The 20,356-nt window shown below is 37.5% G+C and overlaps 1 non-coding gene across 1 annotated transcript; it reads right to left on the bottom strand.

Moving 5' to 3' along the window:
* Positions 1-825: 825 nt before the first annotated feature.
* LOC130952519 (small nucleolar RNA R71) lies at positions 826-933 on the bottom strand. Its single transcript, XR_009074699.1, has one exon. It is a non-coding gene; the product is annotated as a small nucleolar RNA R71 (small nucleolar RNA).
* Positions 934-20,356: the final 19,423 nt, after the last annotated feature.

Below are 20,356 nucleotides of genomic sequence, written 5' to 3'. Positions count from 1 at the left end.
TTTCAAAAATTACTTGATTTCTTTCCCACTCTTGGTTTTCGAAAATCAATTAAAGTTTTTTCAAAATGTTTTTAAAATCTTTTTAACTTAATTTTCGAAATTTCTTCCCCTCTTCTTACATCCTTCTATTTATGGAGTACCACTCCTCCTTAATGCACAATTCGAACTCTATCTCACTAAGTTCGAATTCTTCTACCTCTTTCTTCTATTTTTCTGTTCCTTTGACACCTCAAGGAATCTCTATACTGTGACATAGAGGATTCCATATCTTCTTGTTCTCTTCTCTTTCATATGAGGAGGAACAAAGACAAAGGCATTCTTGTTGAAGCTGACCCTGAACCTGAAAGTACCTTGAAGCGAAAGCTAAGAGAAGCTAAGGCACAACTCTCTGTAGAGGACCTAACAGAAATCTTCAAAGAAGAAGAAGCCATGGCAGCCGAAAACAACAACAATGCAAGGAAGGTCCTGGGTGACTTTACTGCACCTACTCCCGACTTCTATGGGAGAAGCATCTCTATCCCTGCCATTGGAGCAAACAACTTTGAGCTTAAGCCTCAATTAGTTTTTCTAATGCAACAGAATTGCAAGTTCCATGGACTTCCACTGGAAGATCCTCATCAGTTTTTAGCTGAGTTCTTGTAAATCTATGACACTGTCAAGACCAATGGGGTTGACCCTGAGGTCTACAGACTTATGCTATTCCCTTTTGCTGTAAGAGACAGAGCTAGGATATGGTTGGACTCACAACCTAAAGAAAGCCTGAACTCTTGGGAAAAGCTAGTCAATGCCTTCTTGGCAAAGTTCTTTCCACCTCAAAAATTGAGTAAGCTTAGAGTGGAAGTCCAAACCTTCAGACAGAAGGAAGGAGAATCCCTCTATGAAGCTTGGGAAAGATACAAACAATTGATTAGAAAATGTCCCTCTGATATGCTTTCTAAATGGAGCATCATAGGTATTTTCTATGATGGTCTCTCTGAACTATCCAAGATGTCTTTGGATAGCTCTGCTGGAGGATCTCTTCATCTGAAGAAAACGCCTACAGAAGCTCAAGAACTAATTGAAATGGTTGCAAATAACCAATTCATGTACACTTCTGAAAGGAATCCTGTGAACAATGGGACAAATCAGAAGAAATGAGTTCTTGAGATTGATACTCTGAATGCCATTCTGGCTCAGAACAAGATATTGACTCAGCAAGTCAATTTGATTTCTCAAAGTCTGTCTGGAATGCAAAATGCACCAAGCAGTACTAAGGATGCTTCATCTGAAGAAGAAGCTTATGATCCTGAGAACCCTTCAATGGAAGAGGTGAATTACCTAGGAGAACCCTATGGAAACACCTATAATTCTTCATGGAGAAATCATCCAAATTTCTCATGGAAGAATCAAGAGAGACCCCAACAAAGTTTCAACAACAATAATGGTGGAAGAAACAGGGTTAGCAATGGCAAGACTTTTCCATCATCTTCTCAGCAACAGACAGAGAATTCTAAGCAGAACCACTCTGACTTAGCAAACATGGTCTCTGATCTAATCAAAACCACTCAAAGTTTCATGACTGAAACAAGGTCCTCCATTAGAAATTTGGAGGCACAAGTGGGACAGCTGAGCAGGAAAATTACTGAACTCCCTCCTAGTACTCTTCCAAGCAATACAGAAGAAAATCCAAAAGGAGAGTGCAAAGCCATCAACATGGCTGAATTTGGAGAGGAAGGAGAGGCAGTGAACGCCACTGAGGAAGACCTCAATGGGCGTGCACTAACCTCCAATGAGTTCCCTAATGAGGAACCATGGGAATCTGAGGCTCAAAATGAGACCATAGAGATTCCAATGAATTTACTTCTGCCATTCATGAGCTCTGATGAGTATTCTTCCTCTGAAGAGGATGAGTATGTCACTGAAGAGCAAGTTGCTAAATACCTTGGAGCAATCATGAAGCTAAATGACAAGTTATTTGGTAATGAGACTTGAGAGGGTGAATCCCCTTTGCTCACCAAAGAACTGGATGACTTGTCTAGGCAGAAATTACCTCAAAAGAGACAAGATCCTGGGAAGTTTTCCATACCTTGTACCATAAGCACCATGACCTTCAAGAAGGCTCTGTGTGACTTAGGGTCAAGTGTAAACCTCATGCCTCTCTCTGTAATGGAGAAGCTAGGGATCTTTGAGGTACAAGCTGCAAGAATCTCACTAGAGATGGCAGACAACTCAAGAAAACAAGCTCATGGACTTGTAGAGGATGTTCTGGTAAAAGTTGAAGACCATTACATCCCTACTGATTTCATAGTCCTAGAGACTGGAAAATGCATGGATGAATCTATCATCCTTGGCAGACCCTTCCTAGCCACAGCAAAGGCTGTGATTGATGTTGATGGAGGCGAACTGATCATTCAAGTGAATGGAGAATCCTTTGTGTTTAAGGCTCAAGGATATCCCTCTGTCACCATGGAGAAGAAGCATGAAGAGCTTCTCTCAAATCAGAGTCAAACGGAGCCCCCACAGTCAAACTCTAAGTTTGGTGTTGGGAGGCCACAACCAAACTCTAAGTTTGGTGTTGAACCCCCGCATTCAAACTCTAAGTTTGGTGTTGGGAGGTTCCAACATTGCTCTGAGTATCTGTGAGGCTCCATGAGAGCCCTCTGTCAAGCTACTGACATTAAAGAAGCGCTTGTTGGGAGGCAACCCAATATTATATTTAATCTATTTTCCTTTGTTATTTTATGTTTTTTTGTAGGTTGATGATCATAAGAAGTCACAAAATCAATTGAAAAAGCAAAACAGAATGAAAAATAGGAAGAAAAACAGCACACCCTGGAGGAAGAACCTACTGGCGTTTAAACGCCAGTGAGGCTAGCAGATGGGCGTTTAACGCCCAGTCTGGCACCATTTTGGGCGTTTAACGCCAGAAAGGGGCACCAGACTGGCGTTAAACGCCAGAAAAGGGCAAGCACCTGGCGTTAAACGCCAGAAATGGGCACCAGCCCGGCGTTTAACGCCAGAATTGGCTCAAAACGCGTTTTTGCATGCCATTTGGTGCAGGGATGACTTTTCCTTGACACCTCAGAATCTGTGGACCACACAGGATCCCCACCTACCCCACCACCCTCTCTCTTCTTCTTCACCCATTCACCAATCACCTCAACACCTCTTCCCCAAAAACCCTTCACCTATCAAATCCCATCTTTCTCTTCACCACTCACATCCATCCTTCATAAAACCCCACCTACCTCACCATTCAAATTCAAACCACTTTCCCTCCTAAACCCACCCATAATGGCCGAACCCTACCCCCCTCTTCACCCCTATATAAACCCATCTTCACTCCTTCATTTTCACACACCCTAAACACCACTTCTTCCCCTCTTTGGACGAACACAAAGCCATTCCCTTCTTCCTCATTTCTTCTTCTTCTACTCTCTTCTTTCTTCTTTTGCTCGAGGACGAGCAAACCTTTTAAGTTTGGTGTGGTAAAAGCATTGCTTTTTATTTTTCCATAACCATTTATGGCATCTAAGGCCGGAGAAACCTCTAGAAAGAGGAAAGGGAAGGCAAAAGCTTCCACCTCCGAGTCATGGGAGATGGAGAGATTCATCTCAAGGGTGCATCAAGACCACTTCTATGAAGTTGTGGCCTTGAAGAAGGTGATCCCCGAGGTCCCTTTTTCACTCAAAAAGAGTGAATATCCGGAGATCCGACATGAGATTCGAAAAAGAGGTTGGGAAGTTCTCACCAACCCCATTCAACAAGTCGGAATCTTAATGGTTCAAGAGTTCTATGTCAATGCATAGATCACCAAGAGCCATGATCAAAGTGTGAACCCGGATCCAAAGAATTGGCTTACTATGGTTCGGGGGAAATACTTGGATTTTAGTCCGGAAAATGTAAGGTTGGCGTTCAACTTGCCTATGATGCAAGGAGATGAACATCCTTACACAAGAAGGGTCAACTTTGATCAAAGGTTGGACCAAGTCCTCACTGACATTTGTGAAGAGGGCGCCCAATGGAAGAGAGATTCAAGAGAGAAGCCGGTTCAATTGAGAAGGCATGATCTCAAACCCGTGGCTAGAGGATGGTTGGAGTTTATCCAACGCTCAATCATTCCCACTAGCAACCGGTCCGAAGTTACTCTAGACCGGGCCATCATGATTCATAGCATCATGATTGGAGAAGAAGTGGAAGTTCATGAGGTTATAGCCCAAGAACTCTATAAGGTGGCGGACAAGTCCTCTACCTTGGCAAGGTTAGCCTTTCCTCATCTCATTTGTCACCTCTGTTATTCAGTAGGAGTTGACATAGAAGGAGACATCCTCATTGATGAGGACAAGCCCATCACTAAGAAAAGGATGGAGCAAACAAGAGACCCCTCTCATCATGAGATCCCTGAGATGCCTCAAGGGATGCACTTTCCTCCACAAGACTATTGGGAGCAAATAAAAAACCTCCCTAGGAGAATTGAGTTCCAACATGGGACAACTAAGGGTGGAACACCAAGAACATTCCATCCTCCTCCATGAAATTAGAGAAGATCAAAGAATCATGAGAGAGGAGCAACAAAGACAAGGAAGAGACATTGAGGAGCTCAAGCACTCCATAAGACCTTCAAGAGGAAGAACAAGCCGCCATCACTGAGGTGGACCCGTTCTTTAATCTCCTTGTTCTTTATTTTCTTGTTTTTCAAATTTTCATGCTTATGTTTGTCCATGTTTGTGTCTTGTGATCATTAGTATCTTAGTGTCTATGCCTTAAAGTTATGAATGTTCTATGAATTCATCACCTTTCTTAAATAAACAATGTTCTTAATTGAAAAAGAGAAGAATTTCATGAATTTTGAATTTTATAACAGATTGATTATTTTGATGTGGTGGCAACACTTTTGTTTTCTGAATGTATGCTTAAACAGTGCATATGTCTTTTGAATTTGTGGTTCATGAATGTTGGCTCTTGAAAGAATGATGAAAAAGGAGACATGTTACTGAGGATCTGAAAAATCATAAAAATGATTCTTGAAGCAAGAAAAAGCAGTGAATACAAAAAAAAAAGAAGGAGAAAAACAAAAAAAAAGGGAAAAAGAGAAAAAGAAAAAAAAAGGAAAGAAATAAAGTTGTGATCCAAGGCAAAAAGAGTGTGCTTAAGAACCCTGGACACCTCTAATTGGGGACTTTAGCAAAGCTAAGTCACAATCTGAAAAGGTTCACCCAATTATGTGTCTGTGGCATGTATGTATCCGGTGGTAATACTGGAAGACAGAGTGCTTTGGGCCACGGCCAAGACTCAATAAGTAGCTGTGTTCAAGAATCATCATACTTAACTAGGAGAATCAATGACACTATCTGGATTCTGAGTTCCTAAAGAAGCCAATCATTCTGAATTTCAAAGGATAGAGTGAGATGCCAAAACTGTTCAGAGGCAAAAAGCTAAAAGCCCCGCTCATCTAATTAATACTGATCTTCATAGATGTTTTTGGAATTCATTGCATATTCTCTTCTTTTTATCTTATTTGATTTTCAGTTGCTTGGGGACAAGCAACAATTTAAGTTTGGTGTTGTGATGAGCGGATAATTTGCACGCTTTTTGGCATTGTTTTTAGTATGTTTTTAGTAGTTTTAGTTGAGTTTTTAGTATATTTTTATTAGTTTTTAGTTAAAATTCACTTTTCTGGACTTTACTATGAGTTTGTGTGTTTTTCTGTGATTTCAGGTATTTTCTGGCTGAAATTGAGGGACCTGAGCAAAAATCTGATTCAGAGACTGAAAAGGACTGCAGATGCTGTTGGATTCTGACCTCCCTGCACTCGAAGTGAATTTTCTGGAGCTACAGAAGCTTAATTGGCGCGCTCTTCACGGCGTTGGAAAGTAGACATCCTGGGCTTTCCAGCAATATATGATAGTCCATACTTTGCCCAAGATTTGATGGCCCAAACCGGCGTTCAAAGTCACCTTCAGAATTTCCAGCGTTAAACGCCGGAACTGGCACCAAAGTGGGAGTTAAACGCCCAAACTGGCACAAAAGCTGGCGTTTAACTCCAAGAAGAGTCTCTACATGAAAATGCTTCAATACTCAGCCCAAGCACACACCAAGTGGACCCGGAACTGGATTTTTATGTCATTTACTCATCTCTGTACACCTTAGGCTACTAGTTCTCTATATATAGGACCTTTTACTATTGTATTTTAATCTTTGGACGTCTAGTTCTTAGATCATTTGGGGGCTGGCCTCACGGCCATGCCTAGACCTTGTTCTTATGTATTTTCAACGGTGGAGTTTCTACACACCATAGATTAAGGTGTGGAGCTCTGCTGTACCTCGAGTATTAATGCAATTACTATTGTTCTTCTATTCAATTCAGCTTGTTCTTATTCCAAGATATTCATTCGTACTCAAGAACTTGATGAATGTGATGATTATGTGACGCTCATCATCATTCTCACTTATGAACAAGTGACTGACAACCACTTCTGTTCTACAAGCAAACAAGGCTCTAATGTTTATCTCTTGGATTCCTGATACACGACGCATGGTTGATCGCCTGACAACCGAGCGCTCGCCTGACAACCGAGCCAGCCATTCCGTGAGATCAGAGTCTTCGTGGTATAGGCAAGAACTGATGGTGGCATTCAAGAGAATCCGGAAGGTCTAACCTTTTCTGTGGTATTCTGAGTAGGATTCAATGATTGAATGACTGTGACGTGCTTCAAACTCCTGAGGTCGGGGCGTTAGTGACAGACGCAAAAGAATCACTGGATTCTATTCCGGCCTGATTGAGAAACGACAGATGGATAGCCATGCCGTGACAGGGTGCGTTGAACATTTCCACTGAGAGGATGGGAGGTAGCCACTGACAACGGTGAAACCCTTGCATAAGCTTGCCATGGAAAGGAGTAAGAAGGATTGGATGAAGACAGTAGGAAAGCAGAGAGACGGAAGGGACAAGCATCTTCATACGCTTATCTGAAGCTCTCACCAATGATATACATAAGTATCTCTATCTTTATCTTTATGTTTTATTCATATATCACCCATACCCATTTGAGTCTACCTGACTAAGATTTACAAGGTGACCATAGCTTGCTTCATACCAACAATCTCCGTGGGATTGACCCTTACTCGCGTAAGGTTTATTACTTGGACGACCCAGTGCACTTGCTGGTTAGTTGTGCGGAGTTGTGATAGAGAGTTGAGATTGCAATGAGCGTACCATGTTGATGGCGCCATTGATGATCACAATTTCGTGCACCAGTGCACAATGAAATATTGTGCGAGAGTGGTGCTGGATTGGTGCTGGAAGCACAATCTTTATCACGCGACCGCGTGCCCCACGCGATCGCGTCACCCAATTTTGGCAATTAAAATGAATCGAACAGAGAGTTGTGCTGGAGCGAGGCTGCACTCGCGCCAGTAGCGCAACACGGGTCACGCGACCGCGTGACTGACGCAATCGCGTCGTCTTACCTGACGCGTACCCACGCGAACGCGTGCCTTCTGCGGCCGCGTCGCATGCGCCGCATAGCTCACTCTAAAATTGCCACATATCTTATCTTTCTCTCCTCCAAATCCTAATTTTTCTTCTCCTTTCTTATTTACTTCCTCTTCCCTTCTTTCCCTTCTCATTCTTCTTTTTTTTTATTTTATTTTTATTTATTTGCATATTTCATTCATTACATTTTAATTTTGTGCACATTTTTAATTTTCCATTGGTGTTAAAAATTTTTCTTATTCAACTGTTGCTTCTTTTCTTTAATTTATTTTGGTAACTTGTATTACACTGTGGAATGATATTAATTGTATGCCAATGCCAATCTTTTATGATACTTCCACTACCCACACTCTTCCCCTATGTTACAAATTTTGTACCACTGGCATGCCATGGCTTCTATTGTTTTCTCACGTACATGCTGAAGCTTCCATGTAAATGAGACCATTATCGTTTGCCATTACCCAACCCATATTTCATTTATTTTCTATCTTTATTACTCGGTTACTTTTTCTTCCCTTTTTCTTTCAGGATGGCCACCCGGAAGGGAAGCGGAAGACGTTTACATGGGGAGACAGACAAGTCCATCTGCAAAATCTTGAAGAAAAGCTTCAGTTGGAACAACCCGTCCACCTGCACATCTCAGCATGCACCGAGGACGGTGCAATCTTTAAGTGTGGGGAGGTCGATACCGATCTCTGTGGGTTAGTACTTTCTTTTCAACACCAATAATCTTATTTTCTTTATTTGTTCATTGTTGCATCTGCATATTTGATTGCATATTTATTTGATGATTTTGTGCATTTAGTTACTACTTGGTTAAAATAATAAATTTCTTTTAAGATCCTATTTTTGAAAATTTTCACTAATTTAAATTGAAAATTTTTATGTTAAAAATTTGTTTGAAGTTGTAATTGGAACATGAATTATAGCTAAAGAACACACAACCTGTGAGACTTTGAGCTTATTTACATGGTTACATTATTTAACCATAATTATTTTTGTGTGTTTCCTTCTCTAGAATTGCAATCTTTGCTTTGTTCCATTCTGTATGTCCATATTTAATATATCTACATGCTTGCATATGATTGAGGCCATTGTTTGATTCTAACTTACTTATCCCAAAATTAGCCTACCTTTTACATCACTCTTGTTAGCCCCCTTGAGCCTTTAATTCCCTCTTATTCTATAAATCACAACACTAGCCTTAAGCAGAAAAACAAATTTAAAATCCCAAGTTGAATCCTTGGTTAGCTTAAGATAGAAGTTGTGTAATTGTTTAAGTGTGGAAAACCTATTGGGAACATGGATGATAAAAACAAAGGGTAGGAAGTTGAAAAGAATGAAATCATTCAAAATAAAATTTTTGGGAAGCATGCTCATGTGAAGTCAAAATAATTAAATTACCATGTGCATTGAAATATATATATATATATATATATATATATATATATATATATATTAAATAAGGGGATACAACAAAAAAAAAGTAATATTACCCCCAATGCAAAATAAAAAGGATCAATGCACATGGGACGAAATTCAAAATTAAATTTGATACATGAGCATGTAATACAAAAGTAGGAAAAATTATGGGAAGCTAAGTATAATTTTAAATTTTTTATATAGTATGTATATGTTAGGTGAGATCTTAGACTACTCAAGGATTCACTTCACTAGCTCACTTAGCCTTATATATATACCCTCACCCTTACCTTGGCCCCAATACAACCTTGAAAAGACCTCATGATGTTTGCATTGGTACATTAAATATTTGTTGATTGGTTAGATGAAGAACAAAGTTTAGAAAGCATGACTAGAGAAGAATAGAGAGATTGACCCTAGACACTTGAGAGTTAGAGTGATATACACTACCAGTGAGGGTTCAATGCTTGATTCTATGTTCCCTGCTTTCATGAGCTATCTTCTCACAAGTTTACCTGTCCTTATTTTATATGATTTGAATTAGTGGGATTTGAATTATTTTTTGTCTTGGAGAACTTATTTACTCTTAACCAAGTAGGTAGAAACATTTAGCATGTAGTTGCATTCATAGGTTGCATTTCATACATTTCACCATTCCTCTTCATCTCTTTATAGTTTCTCTTGAGCTTAGCATGAGGACATGCTATTGTTTAAGTGTGGGGAGGTTGATAAACCACTATTTTATGGTTTATCTTGTGCTCAATTGAGTGGTTTTTATCAACTCTTTACTCACTTATTCATACAATTCGCATGTTTTACATTTTCCTTCCTGATTTTATGCTACGATTGAAAACATTCATCTTTGATCTTATATTTGCTTATTATTAATCCTCTCTTATTACCATTAGATGCCTTGATATGTGTGTTAAGTGTTTTCAGATATTATAAGGCAGGAATGGCTCAGAGGATGGAAAGGAAGCATGCAAAAGTGAAAGGAATGCAAGAAGTTGGAGAAACTGCTAAGCTGTCCAGCCTGACCTCTTCGCACTCAAACGACTATAACTTTAGCTACAAAGGTCCAAACGACGCGGTTCTAGTTGCATTGGAAAGCTAACATCCGAGGCTTCGATTTGATATATAATTTGCCATAGTTGCCCCGATGCCAGGCGACGCAAACGCGTGACCTGGCCAACACCCAATCCGCGCGGTTGCGTGGACGACGCGGCCGCGTCACTTTTCCGTGACCTGTACGGACCAGAAAGTGCTGGAAGTGATTTCTGGGCTGTTTCTGACCCAGTTTTCGGCCCAGAGAACACAGATTAGAGGCTATAAAGTGGGGGAATGCATCCATTCATAAGGAGGGCACGCATAATTTTAGTTTTCAATGATTTAGATCTAGTTTGGAGAGAGGCTCTCTCTCTCTCTCTTTTAGGATTTAGGATTTCTTCTTGTTTCAAGAGTAACTCTGGATCCAGGTTTTAAATTTTCTTTTATTTTAGTTCTATAATTATTTATTCCAGCATTTGAATTGATCATTTACTTTTATAATTTAATTTATGAATTATTCCATGTTACAGATAATTATTTGAATTAATGGTATTGAGGTATTTTCAGTTTATTATTGCTCTTGTTAATTTATGATTATCATTGTTTACGATTTGAAGACATTTTTATTATTCCAGCAATTTTATTTTTTCCCTTTTGGTTTTGATTAAGAATTTAGTAACTCAACAGTTATTAAACTCAACGTAATTAATAATTGTTATCTTGCTAATTGAGCTGAACCTGAATAATCCCAACCTTTTCTTAGGAAATAATTAGGATTCAAAGGTCAATTTAATTAGTCCCTTGACTTTCCTTTGCCCTGGTAAAGGTTGACTAAGTGGAGTTTAGATTCAACTTTTATTATAGTTGAGAGAGATAACTAAGTTAGACCTCTAAATTCCTTTATCTTGCCAAGAGTTGTTTTACAGTTATTATTTATTTTCAATTGCCATTTACTTTACTTGTCATTTAAATTACTTGCTTCTCACCTTCCAAACCCCGATTACAACCTTTATAACCAATAATAAGAACATACTTCCTCGCAGTTCCTTGAGAAGACGACCCGAGGTTTGAATACTCGGTTAACAATTTTTAAAGGGGTTTGTTACTTGTGACAACCAAAACGTTTGTACGAAGGGATTTCTGTCGGTTTAGAGACTATATCTACAACGCGACTATTTTTATGACATTCTTTACTGGCAAAAATCCCAACGTCAGCCTCCTTCCTTGAATGGAACTAATTTAACCCCCTACCACCAAACGTAAGATTAGGGTCGGTGTGTACTATCAACCAAGGAAGAGGGTCCTAAGAGAAAGATGCCTAGGGGATGGAGGAACAAAAAGATCCCTACTGAAGACTTCTCACCATGAAAGATGGTAGTATTCACTTATCTCATCATAGTATTCACCATGGAAGAGGAAAATGGCACAAAGGGACACCAACATATTGCTGCAAGTTCAACCTTACCTCATGCAGTGAACAAGATCCTGTCTCTTGAGCGTATTAAGCTAATCCGTGAGAGCACAGGAAGGACGCTCCCTGTAAGGAGTAAGAATTTAATCCTCTATGACTACCTTCCTCCTTAAGAGGAGCTGTTCGTCTAGCTAATGACGGTAAAGAAGCGCTTGTTGGGAGGCAACCCAACCATGAGTAAAGTACTTTTGTTTTTCTTTTGTTTATTTTCACTTGAGTTCATTTCATTTTAATTCCTTTAGTTTTCCTTTACTTTTAATGTTTGTGGTCATGTGCAGTAGTTAGAACAAAGATATAGACGTTGAGAGATAAAAATAGAACACCCTGGAGTAGACCCCTTGCTGGCGTTGAACACCAGACAAGGAGGCAAGGGTGGCGTTCAATGCCCAAATGGGTGAGAAGCTGGCATTGAACACCAAGGGAGGAGTCCCTAGAGGGCGTTCGACGCCCACAATGGAGCAAGAAGCTGGCGTTCAACACCAGCCAGGGAGCAGAGACCTGGCGTTGAACGCCAGGAAGGGAGACCCTTAAGGGCATTCAACACCCTATATGGAGCAGGAAGCTGGCGTTGAACGCCAGCCAGGGAGCAGAGGCTGGGCATTCAATGCCCACAAGGAGGCAGAAAATTTGAATTCCCTAGCCTTTCAGGATCAGTGGGTCTCACAGATTCTACACCTACCCCACCTATCATTCACCCCTTCCCTTCCCTCCCTCTATCTCTACCTCTTTCTTCTTTTTCTACTCTCTTCTTCCCCATTGTTCATATTTGCTCGAGGACGTGCAAAACTCTTAAGTTTGGGTATTGTAAAAGATTTGCTTTTTGACTTCTACCATTCCTAAGTATGGCACCAAAGACTGGTGAAACATCAAGGAAGAGGAAGGGAAAGGCACTTGCCTCCACTTCCCTCATCTCATATGTCACTTATGCAATTCAGCAGGAATCGTCATAGAAGGAGACATCCCCATTGAGAGGACAAGCCCATCACTAAAAGATGGATGGAGCATGTTCGAGAGCCTACACATGCACCTCAACAAGAGCATGTGGAGCCACCTCAACAAGAGATCCCTAAGATGCCTCGAGTGATGTACTTTCCTCCCCAAAACTATTGGGATCAACTTAACGCCTCAATAGGGGAGCTATGTTCAAATGTGGAGCAACTAAGGGTGGAGCATCAAGACCACGTCACTATCCTCCATGAAATAAGAGAAGATCAAAGAGTTATGAGGGAAGAACAATAGAGGCAAGGAAGAGACATAGAGAAGCTTAAGCGCTCCATTGGATTCACTAGAGGGAGTAGTAGCCGCCGTCACTAAGGTGGTCCCGTTCCTTTAATCACCTTGCCTAAATTATTTTTTCTATTTTCCATTAGGTGTTATATCTTATTGTCTGTTTCTAGTGCATGATCATCTTTATTTATGTCTTAAAGCTATGAATTATTCCATGCATCTCTCACCATACTTAAAAGAAAAGGGAGATACTTAAATTTCGAGTTATATCATAAGAATAGTTCAATTCTCTTGATATGGTGGCATTGCTTTTACTTTCTGAATGTATGAATATACAGTGCATATTTAATGTTGGAGTTAAAAATGTTGGATCTTGAAAAAATGATGAAAAAGGAGAAGTATTATTGGTAATCAAAAACATCAAAAAATTGATTCTTGAAGCAAGAAAAAGCAACAAAAAAGAAAAAAAAGCAATAGAACAAAAAAATATATAAATGCAAAAAAAAAGCAAGCAGAAAAGAAAGAAAAAGCCAATAGCTCTTTAAACCAAAAGACAAGAGCAAGGATCCAAGGCTTTGAGCATCAATGGTTATGAGGGCCTAAAAGAAATGAAATCTTGGCCTAAAAGGTTCAAATGAACTCCTCCACCTAACTATATGCTTATGGTGTGAAGGTATCAAGTGAAAAGCTTGAGACTGAGCAGTTAAAGTCGTGATCCAAAGAAAAAGAGTGTGCTTATGAACTCTGGACACCACTTTCTGGGGATTCTAGCAAAGCTGAATCACAACCCAAAAGGGTTCACCCAATTAAGTGTCTGTGGCATTTATGTATCCGGTGGTAATACTAGAAAACAAAGCTCTTAGGGTCACGACCAAGACTCAGAAGAAGCTATGTTCAAGAACCAAAAAGAACTTAAATAGGAGAGTCAATAATATCATCTGGATTCTGAGTTCCTAAAAGATGCCAATTATTCTGAGCTTCAAAGGAAAGTGATATGCCAAAACTATTCATAAGTGAATAGCCACTTGCCCTGCTCATCTAATTGAAACTGAGCTTCATTGAATAACTTTGAGATTTATTGTATGCTTCTCTTCTTTTTAATCCTACTTTGTTTTTGGTTCCCTGAGGACAAGCAACAGTTTAAGTTTGGTATTCTGATGAGCAGATAATTTATACGCTTTTTGGCATCATTTTCATATAGTTTTGGTTATGTTTTGTTTAAGTTCTATTATGTTTTCATAGGTTTTAGTGCATAATTCATATTTTTGGATTCTACTTTGAGTTTGTGTGTTTTATGATGATTTCAAGTATTTTCTGGCTGAAATTGAGGAGCTTTAGAAAAAGTCTGATTCAGAGACAGAGAAAGGACTGCAGATGCTGTCACATTCTGATCTCCATGCACTGGAAGGAGCATTTTTGGAGCTACAGAAGTACAAATGGCACGCTCTCAACGACTAAGGAAAGCTAACAACCAAGGATTTCCAGAAATATATAATAGTTTATACTTTGCTTTGGAAATAAAGGTCCAAAACTGGCGTTCAACGCCAGTACTTCACCCTCTTTCTGGCGTTGGATGCTTAAAAGGGAGCAACTGGCGTCCAACGCCTAAAAAGGAGTCCAAAGCTGGCGTACAACGCCCAAGAAGGGTACTAGCTCGTGGAAATACCCATAGCTCAGCCCAAACACTCACCAAGTGGGCCCGGAAAGTAGATTTTCACACTATCAACTTAGTTCATCCTATTTATGTAATTTTTAGTTATTAGATTAGTATATATAGGAGAAGATCACCCATGTTTAGGATCATCTACCACAACTTCTTCCCACACTTTCACTTTCGAACATTATTGTAACCTATGAGTCACTAACCTCCTAGGTTAAGGTTAGGAGCTCTGCTGATTCTTATGGATTAATAATATCACTATTCTATTTCAATCTATGCTTGATTCCATTCTAAGATGTATCTTCGTTCTTCATCCTAATGAATTGGGAGTGTAACTTGATCGTCATCCCTATTTCACATGGGTTCTTGCGAGTACTTGACGGGATAGTACTAAACCACAAGCTTGATTATACATCTCTTAGACGGCTAATCCACGACTTTGTTGGGTACTTAGAGACATCAGTGCAGCCGAAGTACGGGGCGATTAGGGCCTTTGTGGTATAGGCTAGAATCCAAAGAGCAGCGTTTTCTGATCCAGAAGATCCAACCTTGTCTGTGGCGCTTTGAGTAGGATCATCAATGGAATGGACTGCTAGAGCTTCACCCTCATTCAGATTGGGTGCCCATTGACCCAGCGTTTGATCTGAAGTAGAGGAGATTAATGACCGCTGACCCGGCATTAATCATTTACAGCCTGCCATGGAATGAATCATTAGAAGTTGGAGTAGATGGTGAGAAAAGTTGATCCAGAAGGAAGAAGCATCTCTGAAGCCTCAACCATTCTCTCATCACTGATTTCACATATATCTAGTAACGTTTTATTTATTTATCTATTTTATGGATTTTTCACAACAACTATCATCTTTTTGAATCGTCTTACTAAGATCTACAAGGTAGCCATTGCTTGCTCAAACCAACAATCCTCGTGGGATCGACCCTCACTCACCTGAGGTATTACTAGGACGACCCGGTGCACTTGCCATTCTATCTGTGTGAATATTGCATAGTCAATTTCGTGCACCAACGGCAACGGCTTCAACCCTCCGTGACGACAACGGTGGCTAGGCTCTCTTCCAGCGGCACCGTCATGCACAAACGGCGGCATCAGTTTCTCCTTCTTCATGTCGCATCGTCACATCGTCGTTTATCTCCAATTTTGCTTCTGTTTCTGGTTTTGTTAATCAGATTGTTAATCACATATTTCTTATTATGATTTTGTTAATCCACCAATTTTGATTCTGATTTTGATTTTGTTAATCACATTGTTTCCAATTTTGATTCTTTGTTCTTCTACTTCTGTTACTTCCACATCTGATTTTCTTATTTAGATGCTTTTGATTTTGCTTCTGTTTTTAATTCTGCATCTGATTCTTTATTCTTTTAATTTTGATGCTTGTGTTACTTTAGTTTCTGCTTCTATTTCTATTTCCAGTTTTACTTCAACTTTTGTTTCCAATTATGCTTATGCTTCTGCTTCATTGTTGTTCCTGAAAATAAAAAGAAGAAGAAGAAAAAAAACAAGAGATGACTTCATTGTTTTTTGCTTTTGATTAATTGTTCTTGTGCTTCTGATTCAGATCAGGACTCAGATTCATTGTTCTTGTGCTTCATTGTTTTTTCTTTTGATTCATTGGTGCTGATTTTATTGTTGTTGTTGCTGGTGATTTTATTGTTGTTGTTGTTGTTGATGGAGAAGAACTAAATAGAATAATAAAAATTGGGTATTTTCGTGAAGAATGAGAAGGATATTTTGGTCCGAAGGATGGTTTTAAAAATAAGTTAAATCTTAGGGACAATTTTATAAGCAAAAAAAGATTGAGGACGAAAAAAATTTTCAACCCCTACTTTGGGACCAAAATCATACTTAACCCTATTAAAAAAGTATAATCTTATCAAGAGCAAGAGTTGATGAGAATCAAGAAGAGACAACGGTTGTTATCAGTAATGGAAATTATTATGAAAAATACGATTAATGATGGAGATTTTAAGGGTATGTCTAAATGAGTATAATAATCATGTGCTTATTGGATGTGCTATATTTATATAGACCATTAGATTTTATTAGATGAAAATTAAAGGCAAATATAAAAGAAGAGCATTGATGGACTCTAGTAAATATAGAATATCCTAGTACATAAATAAATGCTTTAAATGACAATACTTTAATACATAATACTTTAAATGGTAACAGAATCTTTTATTCTTAAATAATTAAATATAAAATATATAAATACAAAATATATGATTATTTTTTATTCATTAAGATTAATTATCATGCAAAATTTTTTTATAGTATTAAAAAATTATATTAAAATAATATTTTAAACTATAACATAAAAATATAAAATAATCAAAATTTTATTTTAGATTACTTGATAAATAATTAGATTATTATCTTCAAAATTTATTAACTAACTACTTTTGTTGAAGATATTATTATATAATATAATTTATTTAAAATATTATAAATAATACATGAAAATGTTAACTTTTTCATTTTTCTGAATTAAAAAAAATGAATAATATAATTCTAAATACGTGCCTATCATATTATATATTAACTTATATTAGTAAAACCTAAACTAATCAAACTTACATAATTAAGAATATAAATATATAAATACAAAAAATATAAATATTTTTTATTCATTAAAATTAATTATTATACAAAATTTTTTTATAATATTAAACAATTATATTAAAATGATATTTTAAACTGCAATATAAAAATATGAAGTAATAAATTTATTTTATATTACTTGATAAATAATTAAATTATTATATTCAATACTTATTAACTAATTATTTTTGTTAAAAATATTATCACAATATAATTTTTTATCAAATATTTGTCAAAATATAGTTTATTTACAATATTATATATAATACATGAAAATATTTTTTAATTTTTTTTAGAAAAATTAAATAAATAATATGTATCAACTATGTATATATACATATCATATGTGTGTTTGTAATAATGACTGAGAGCCTTATATATTATGTGTGTGTAACCTTATATATTCCTAGGACCTTATATATTATGTGTGTGGAACCTTTACTATACTAAGAACCTCTGGTTCTCACCCCATACTATGTCGTTATTTTTCAGATGTAGGTCGAGAGGCATCTCGTTAGGCGTCTGGACTCCTGAAGCGAAGTGGTTACTGGGTTATTTTGTTGTACAGTGATGTATATATATGTACTTAGCTTTCTCTTTGCATAACTTGTTCTTTTGAATCCTCTTAGAGGTTTATGGAGAGACATGATTTTGTTTATGTATATTTGGGTTTTGGATATGTATATATATATGTGTGTAAATATTCTGCGGCCAGCCTTGACTTCGCGGACCGAGTTAGGAGCTTGTTATTTTGTATCTTTGGCACTCTATTCCTACTTTTATTATCTTATGTTTGGTAGTTATAGTTTTCTTAGCACACAAGTTAACTCGTTTCTTGAGCATTGTGCTTTTATTTCGCGATTTTTATTTCCTCTATTCTTCAAGGCTCGTAGTATATTATAATCTTTCTGCTAGTATATGTACACACTTTATTTTAAAGGCCGTAATACCACACCACCTCTGTTTTACAACTTAAGCATAAAGCTCAGTGTGGTAGTGTGTTACATGTAATACCCTAACTATCAAAAGTCATGCTTCCGGCTGCGCCAATCTAATAGCTCAGATATTACGATGACTCTTATACTATTTAATACTAAAATATGAGCCTGTTTAAAATTTTAACCGTAATACCGCTCCAAAATACTTTTGTTAGGTGACGTACATCCATACATACCATACAAATTATAAAACTCACAAAGAGTACATACATATGTATATATATATATATATATATATATATATATATATATATATATATCAAATAATTTTACAAGCGTTAACCAATACAATTCGTATCCCTCTTATAGAATATATAAAGATAAAGGTGAGAGAACAATAAATAATAACTAAGGCAATACAAAACATCACGACACAAGTAGATAAACTCTTCGTGACTTCTGCATCCATATCCTGAAAAGGGAAATTTGTAGGGAGGTGAGAACATCATTCTCGAAAGGGTTCTCAGTATAGGGTTTTTGGGAATTACTATAATAGGATATGCGAGATAAAATTGTTACAGTGATCAATAACCGCCTTATGTATCTCTTTCCATAAAGCAAAGGTTTACTATAAATAAAATTCTAAAATCTTTTTTAAAAGAGGAACCGTCCATTTCTTAAAAATTCACAAGCCTTTCAAAAGATTTATCTATGCTGAACCAGATTAGTTTTTCATACTGTTCTAAACCAGAAACACAAAACCAAAACCAACCATCGGCCCATCTCATAATCAACCACGGCCCTAGGCCCAAAACAATCCAAACAGCAGCCAATCACCACAAATCAACAGAGTTTCAGTCACAAACATAAGTAGGAGGCTCAATCACAAACAAGCAGTTACATCAAGTAGAGCAATTAGCAATTAAACACAATTAATCACAAAGGCAAACCAAGTACAATATGCACACTCAAACAATGTCACATAGATGCATATGATGCATGCCTGTCCTAGTGGCTGATGATATCATCTGTCGGTTATAAAGCCAACCCGACAAGTCCTGGTAGCTAATCATTGGACTGTCCCTCTGTCGTGCATCCCCAACTCGAGTTATTCACAAATCGTAATCATAATTCACATCCAACACCCTCACCGGTGTTTATTCATGGGGGCGAGCTCATCCGGAACTTTCACAGTGTCCGGCCACACTTACGACATAGGGTCAGCAGAGTATCGAATCTCAACCTGGAGCATGTGGTGGCTAGCCACTGCTTTCACCCGGGGAAATTCGTATCTCAGATAATTGGAAGTGCAACAATCACAATAGCAATAACTCAGCATATATGCATTTATTCTCAGCCATAAATCAACATTCATCCCAGCCATCTGGCTTAAACTCATGATTCATAGTCAACCATGATTCATTATCATATACAGCCATTCCGGCTATCAACATAATAGCACTTCCACCATCCAACATAATCACACTCATAAAATCATCATTCAAGCCATAAATCACCTTTTCTCAATTCACTTTACTTTGAAATCAAAAGTAAATTCTTTTCAGCCTTGGCTTTACAATTCACATTCCTCAAATCTTTTCAGGCTCATAAGCCATTTTTACTCAAGGTAGGTTTCCCCTTTTAAAAGCGAAGCCACTCTTGGCATCATCTTTCAAAAACTTCCAAAACCATGGGAAGTTAAAGATTTCTTTTGAAATATTCAAAATCATCCATCCAACAACAGGATTTTATAACCAAAGTTTCTCGGCAGGGTCTCAAGTCTTTAGGGGAGACTAACATAACTCATTGCCTCAAGTTCGCTTAAAATCTTTAAAACCTTGGCTTCCTGATTTGAGTAATAAAAACATAGAATCTACACCAAACCGAGTCGTGTAATCAATTACTCCTTTTAAAACCATTTCCTTTACTTAAACAAACTAGCTTCAATTCCATGATTAAATTTAAAGCGTTTCAACTGCTCAAAAAATCATTTTTGTTTTGTTAAACCAGAATTCAAAGGATACTCTGAAGCTTATTAAAATGTAAAAGAAAATAAGATTTATCAATCGAAACCCAAATTCTTTTAAAATCACAAAAACCCCTCCAAGTGATAATCTTTAAGTTAAATAAAGAAAAACATAAACCCGTTTTACCTTTTAAAACAGCCTTAAAGCATAATTCTCTTTCGAATGACTTGCACCCAAACACATACTATTTTTCTTAGGAAATAAGGAGAAATCATATAGCTCTTTTCAATAATTCTTTTCAAAGCGTAGCTTCATCATTTTCATAATTGATCCAGGTAAAGATAATAAAAAGGCCTTAAGTTCACAATCCTCCAAGTAAAATAGTAAAGGCATTAAACTCATAATTTTTCAAATAACATTTCAAATAAAGACTCGGACTTTTATAGAAAATTCGGCAGCATCTCCCCTAAAACTTGGACTTCGCCACCCTTTCCGGGTCCCATCCAAACCAATCCACAATCCTTTTCAAC

This window comes from Arachis stenosperma, chromosome 9 (genome assembly GCF_014773155.1).
Source record: "Arachis stenosperma cultivar V10309 chromosome 9, arast.V10309.gnm1.PFL2, whole genome shotgun sequence".
NCBI lineage: Eukaryota > Viridiplantae > Streptophyta > Magnoliopsida > Fabales > Fabaceae > Arachis > Arachis stenosperma.
Note: the sequence above shows the minus strand (reverse complement) of the source record. Positions and strands in the feature narration are given on the sequence as shown.